Source organism: Carassius carassius, chromosome 23 (genome assembly GCF_963082965.1).
Source record: "Carassius carassius chromosome 23, fCarCar2.1, whole genome shotgun sequence".
NCBI lineage: Eukaryota > Metazoa > Chordata > Actinopteri > Cypriniformes > Cyprinidae > Carassius > Carassius carassius.
This window is the reverse complement of record NC_081777.1, coordinates 10,299,117-10,304,689: the sequence shown is the minus strand read 5'-3', so window position 1 is coordinate 10,304,689 and position 5,573 is coordinate 10,299,117.

Sequence of the window (5,573 nt, the reverse complement as noted above, 5' to 3'; positions counted from 1 at the left end):
TTCGTTTTTTTTTAAAGAGGGAATATTCGAATGTCATTTTTGAGCAATTTTGACAGCCCTAGTGTACAACAGGTGCGGTGATTGTTTGCGCGTCGAGCAGTACTTCTGATTACAGGAAAGATTCTCGTGTTTAACATTCAAAGACCTCGTTAAACTCACGCCTTTTCTCACTCTAACTTTCTCTCGAACTTTCTGCTGTTCTGTCACGAACCTTTTTTCCCGTCACCCGCTCATAGGAAAATCTGATTGGCTCACAAACTTGTCAGTCTCTTAGTTGTCCAATGCACATCATCTCACAACCCAAAATGATGTTTGCCAAGGAAAAAATAATACATATTAAACATTTAAAAAAAATAAAAATAAAGCATTCTATCATAATTGCACCCTCAGTAAATATAGGAAATGACAAATATAACATCAAGGTTACATAAGGTTCAAAAAACACATTATGTTACACATACTGTACATTATTGTTTCTCCTCTATGCCCCATGCACCTTTCTGAAAAGCGTTTTTTTACAAAGCTCATCGGTTTGAAAAACGAGGTGTACGCTGATTGGCCAGCTATCCAGTGCATTGTGATTGGCCAAATCTAGGCCAGAACACCGGCGCAACAGGACAAAAACAATAAAACCCATTACAAACCAGGTGCATCTAGTGGGGTACATACAGTAATTACTTATTATAATGACTTATACTGTCTTTGTATGCGTTGCATTGTGTATCGAGCCATGCAAACAGAAAACCATGTCTGCATTTGTGATCAGAGAAACAACAAACAAAAAGTATTACTCTACACTGCTCAAAAGCTTTGAATCATCAGTGGCAAATTCTTTAAATATAAAACGTACTTACAGACTGTAAGTCAGTAGCACCAGACTGTCCTTGCAGAGTGAAAAAACAGCCAGAGGGCCTGAGTGAGCGTCAGCCAGCCCCTTGAGTGAGGAACAGTTGGAGCTAAAGTGAGGAACAGCCGGCGCAATCGGCGAAGGACATCAGGAGGCTTGCGGCAACCACATGTGTCGACCCTGGGCTGGACTCTGCTTAGTCCATGGTGAAAACGGATCCGGTGATCCACAGTGCAAAGCTGATGTATTTCCTCAGCGACCAGCATGGATCAGCTCTAGGCATGACAAAGAGGATATTGTCCTCATTGGAAGGCCAAACAAAGTAGTTTTGCTTTCACAATGAAACACACAGCAACTCTACAACATGGCGCTGGAGGCAACAGCAAAAATAAAAGGTACACCTTCTTTATTTGCATGAACATTTTGCAGCATTTTGCAAATCTTCCCAAACAGTAACGTAGACATGTGAGGGCGTGTTAAAATTAAGCCTTAACAAGTTTTAACTTTTATAAAGAATATATCTTTGGATTTAAGACTTTAGTCTTTGCAACTTTACAGATATTTTTAATGCACCAAGAGCATGTAACACTCCAAATAGAAAATAAAAAATTTAAATTGCATCATATGACCTGTTTAATCTATTGACAGCACTAATGTATTATATTATATTATATTATATTATATTATATTATATTATATTATATTATATTATATTATATTATATTATATTATATTATATTATATTATATTATATTATATTAACACAGTAACACTCTAAAGCTGCAGAGAAGCACAATAGATCCTCAATTCATGCCATTAAGATTTAGATATGTCAGCAGAACATTAAACCAGTGATTATGAGCAAACACTTGCTGTTAAACACAATATATGCACTGGAGAAAAGCAAACCTGCATTAGTGAGAGAAAGAGAGGCCACTAGAAAACACAAAACTGTGTCAGTTTATGCAGTTCTCAAACACGTGTGACCATCTTGTTTTCCTAAGCAATTTCTATGAATGTTTAACACAAATGTCAACAGGCATCACTATTACAAACACTAATAGAGCCCTTGCTAATACATATCAGCGTTACCATAGCAACAGAAATTTATAATGTTTAATGTGCATACGGAATAATTCAGTCATACATTCACTCTCATATCCTCTTACATCACTGTAATTTGTTCTCAGGAGAACCTGAGTACTGATTTTCTCATGTAATTATGTGTCCATATTGTACCTAAATGACAGTACTTGTGTTTGTTTGTATATGATATGCTAGAGTAGAGCACAGCATGAGCTCAGGCAACAGAATTTGTCAAAGAGACTGCAGCTTATGAGGGCTAAGACCATCACTAACGTTCCCATGGCAACTACATTCAAAAGGTGCATCACAAACTATTGCAGGCTCATGGTAATCAGGTTAGTAATGAGGACTGCAGTTCTGAACTGCACTTGATGGGCTTTCTGTTTCCATTCATGCACTCACCCCACTTTATTCACCATAATGTCCTTTAAGGTAGTTTTCAAAGTGTTTTGTTGCCCCTGAGTGGTAGGAGTGTGAAAAGCATTTCAGATTTGGACACAGGATCTTCTAGGAAATTTTCATCCATCCATTTATCAAATTGTGTCATTTAATTTCTAAGATTTATTGCATTCTACAGAAAGGTGGATGGATGGACAGACTCAGAACTTTGTAACAGGTTTTTGTGTAAAATTATCGTTCTTTTTATTGATTTAATCACTAAGTGATTGTTTGATTCATTGAAGGATTGATGTTTAAAGTATGATCGTAACTAAACTATGAAATAAAAAATAAAAAAATATATGAAAGAAATATTAATCTTTAAAGTCTAATAAGCAATTCTTTGTCATCATATGAGTGTGATCATATTTGAGATACTGGGTTCATATAATCTATTTCTGACTGTAAAGATTATACTGTAACGGGGTGATCATAACGTTCTGGCAAATACGAAATATGCCATAGCTTTGTGTGAGGAAATGACTGAAAACCATTATTTCTTACAAAATATTTGCCAAGATTCTAGTGATGTTAATTTTGAATTGTGACGTCAACAAAGTCACTCTGTCAGAATACATTTTTTTTACAGATTTTGCAGGTTTGAGGCCACTTGATCTGTGTAAGTGCCAAACACATTATCTAAATAAACTTCTCAGGAAGTCTGTTTCTTGGTGTGGAAATAACTGCGGGATTAGCAAACTGAAACTAGGCAATTGCAAAATCACACTTTGCAGGCACGTCTCAGCATGAACTTTTACAGGAACGTTTGTGTCACATTTCTTTATGCTGGATCAGATGCCCATAACTGGATCTGAGAGTTAATCACAGCCAGTGTAGCTAAGATTAATACAGAGCTCAAACAGAAAGCTTAAACTAAATAGAGAGCATGCATGAGCAGAGAAACAGAACTCTAACTTCCCTTCATTTGTCTGGTCCAAACAGATATCTTTATACCTCCCTCTTGTGGCCAAATACAAGAGACAGAGCTGTGGAAATTGGGAAATTGTTTAAACTATCTTGTTGTTGTTTTTGTTGTTGATAATAATAATAATAATAACAATAATAACAATAATAATAATATATTAACTTCAGCTGAAATTTATTTATCATGTTTCACAATTTTTTTTTTTTATAAATAATAAATTCTACAACAGAGTATAGCTTTCAAAAACCAAACACAGCAGGGGAATCATTCAGAACATTAGCAAAACAACACTTATATAAGATAAGATAAGGCTTAGTTCTGGATAGATTCAAATAATTTGCAATATCTATTTTGTCATGTAGTAAATGAGTAAAACAGAGTAAAAACACATGCTAGTATACATACATTATCACAGAAAAAAAAAATGACTGAATTGAATTGTGAAGTGTTCATGATAAATACAAACAAGAGACATAACACATTCAGGGAACAAAATAAAAAAAGGAAAAAAAAGAAAAAAAATACGAATTATGTGATTATATTTAACTGATAAAGCATGTGTAAATCTGCAAGATCAGATTATATTTCAATGCTTGTTAACAACCTTTATGCCCTCTTGTGGATTTGGTTATTTGTGCTATAAAAACGTGTTTGAATCTGATAAACATAGCACACAAACACCAAATGGACATTAAAATGAAGTGTGTAGGATAATGTTATTTTTCACCAACATATTAAGGTGCAGAATTGGTCTATCAACCACACAATCGCTTACTTGTGGGACAACATAAAAGCCTTTTTTTAACAATAAAAACTTTTAAATATTTGGGGATTTACACATGAAACTATATAGCTGTAATTTTATTTAATGAGTCAAATTTTATTTATTTATTATAAACTATTGTTTTCAATGTGTCACAAAAAGGTGCAGAAAACCTGTTTGCATTGTTAAACTTTCAGATAAACATCATTTACTATTTATAAGTTGTTTTTTTTCCCCTCGTGTGAACTGCAGGCTGATGCCCACAATGTAAAAAAAAAAAAAATGTCATATTTTACTATACTCATGGGGACATTTGGTCCCCACAATGTATCATTAAAAAGTACACACATATGGTATTTGCAGCCCAAGACCAAGCCTTGCGGCAAAACCAAATGTGTTATATAGATGAATCTGTAGTGTTATAATATGTGGAGTTATATGATGACACCTTTTGCACAAATAATCAGAAAATGAATTAGGCACTTTGTTACATTTCCTTTTATTGTAAAGGTTAAATATTTAAAAAGAATGAATCATAGATCATGAATCAGAGGAGCAACAAGGAAGAGAGACAACTACAAAACATCTATGCAAGACTTTGGTAAGAATAATTTCTTATAAATAAGACCATTATCAGAAGGGTTGATAAAGCCAAAGTAAATCAAAATCCAACGAATTAACACATTTCAGTTAAACGCTGTCTACATGTCTTACAGCGAGGAACAAAATCATAACAGATCAGTGGACCATCGAAGCATTCATTTCACACGAGACATACAAAATCCTGGAATGGCTGATTATATGTGCTTTTAGTCTAAAATTGCACCAGAAATCATCACAGAAGACAGCAGATCCATCAATTATTTGAACTGGCTTATGGCCATTATCTTTACTCAAGAATAGTATATTTTCCCCACAACTATTTTACAGTTATCTTGTAAAAGCTGGTTTGCAAACATGGCAATACTTCTAGACAAAGAACATTAAAAATAAAAAAATATACCAGCTAGGGCCTGATTTATAAAAGGCCAAATATACGGGCCAAGTATGGAAGTATACTGTAGGTGACTAGGTCTTGGAAGGTTTTATTATTATTTTTTTTTTTTTACTTAACTGCATATATTACCTGTACATCATACTGACTCAATTTGGAATTTTGAATGAATGGCCTTCCCTTCTCTTGTAGTGCACAAAGGTTATGCTGAAAGGAAGTTTGCTTTGAAATCCAAAGATCTGTTTCCGACAACTCATGTTAATATTTTTCTCCTCTCTATTTGTAAGTAATATTTAGTGTTGTGATATTCCCCCAAAACATCAAGACAGTGTAAACATACTTAAAATGTATGGTTGTTCTTGTTACACACACACACACACACACACACACACACACACACACACATATAAACAAACCTTTGTAAAAGCACATTTTTTTCTACATGTCTGACAGGATTAAAATGTAAAAAAAAAAAAAAATAAAGTTTGCTCTGCTACTTGTGAGTACTTGTATTTCTCTG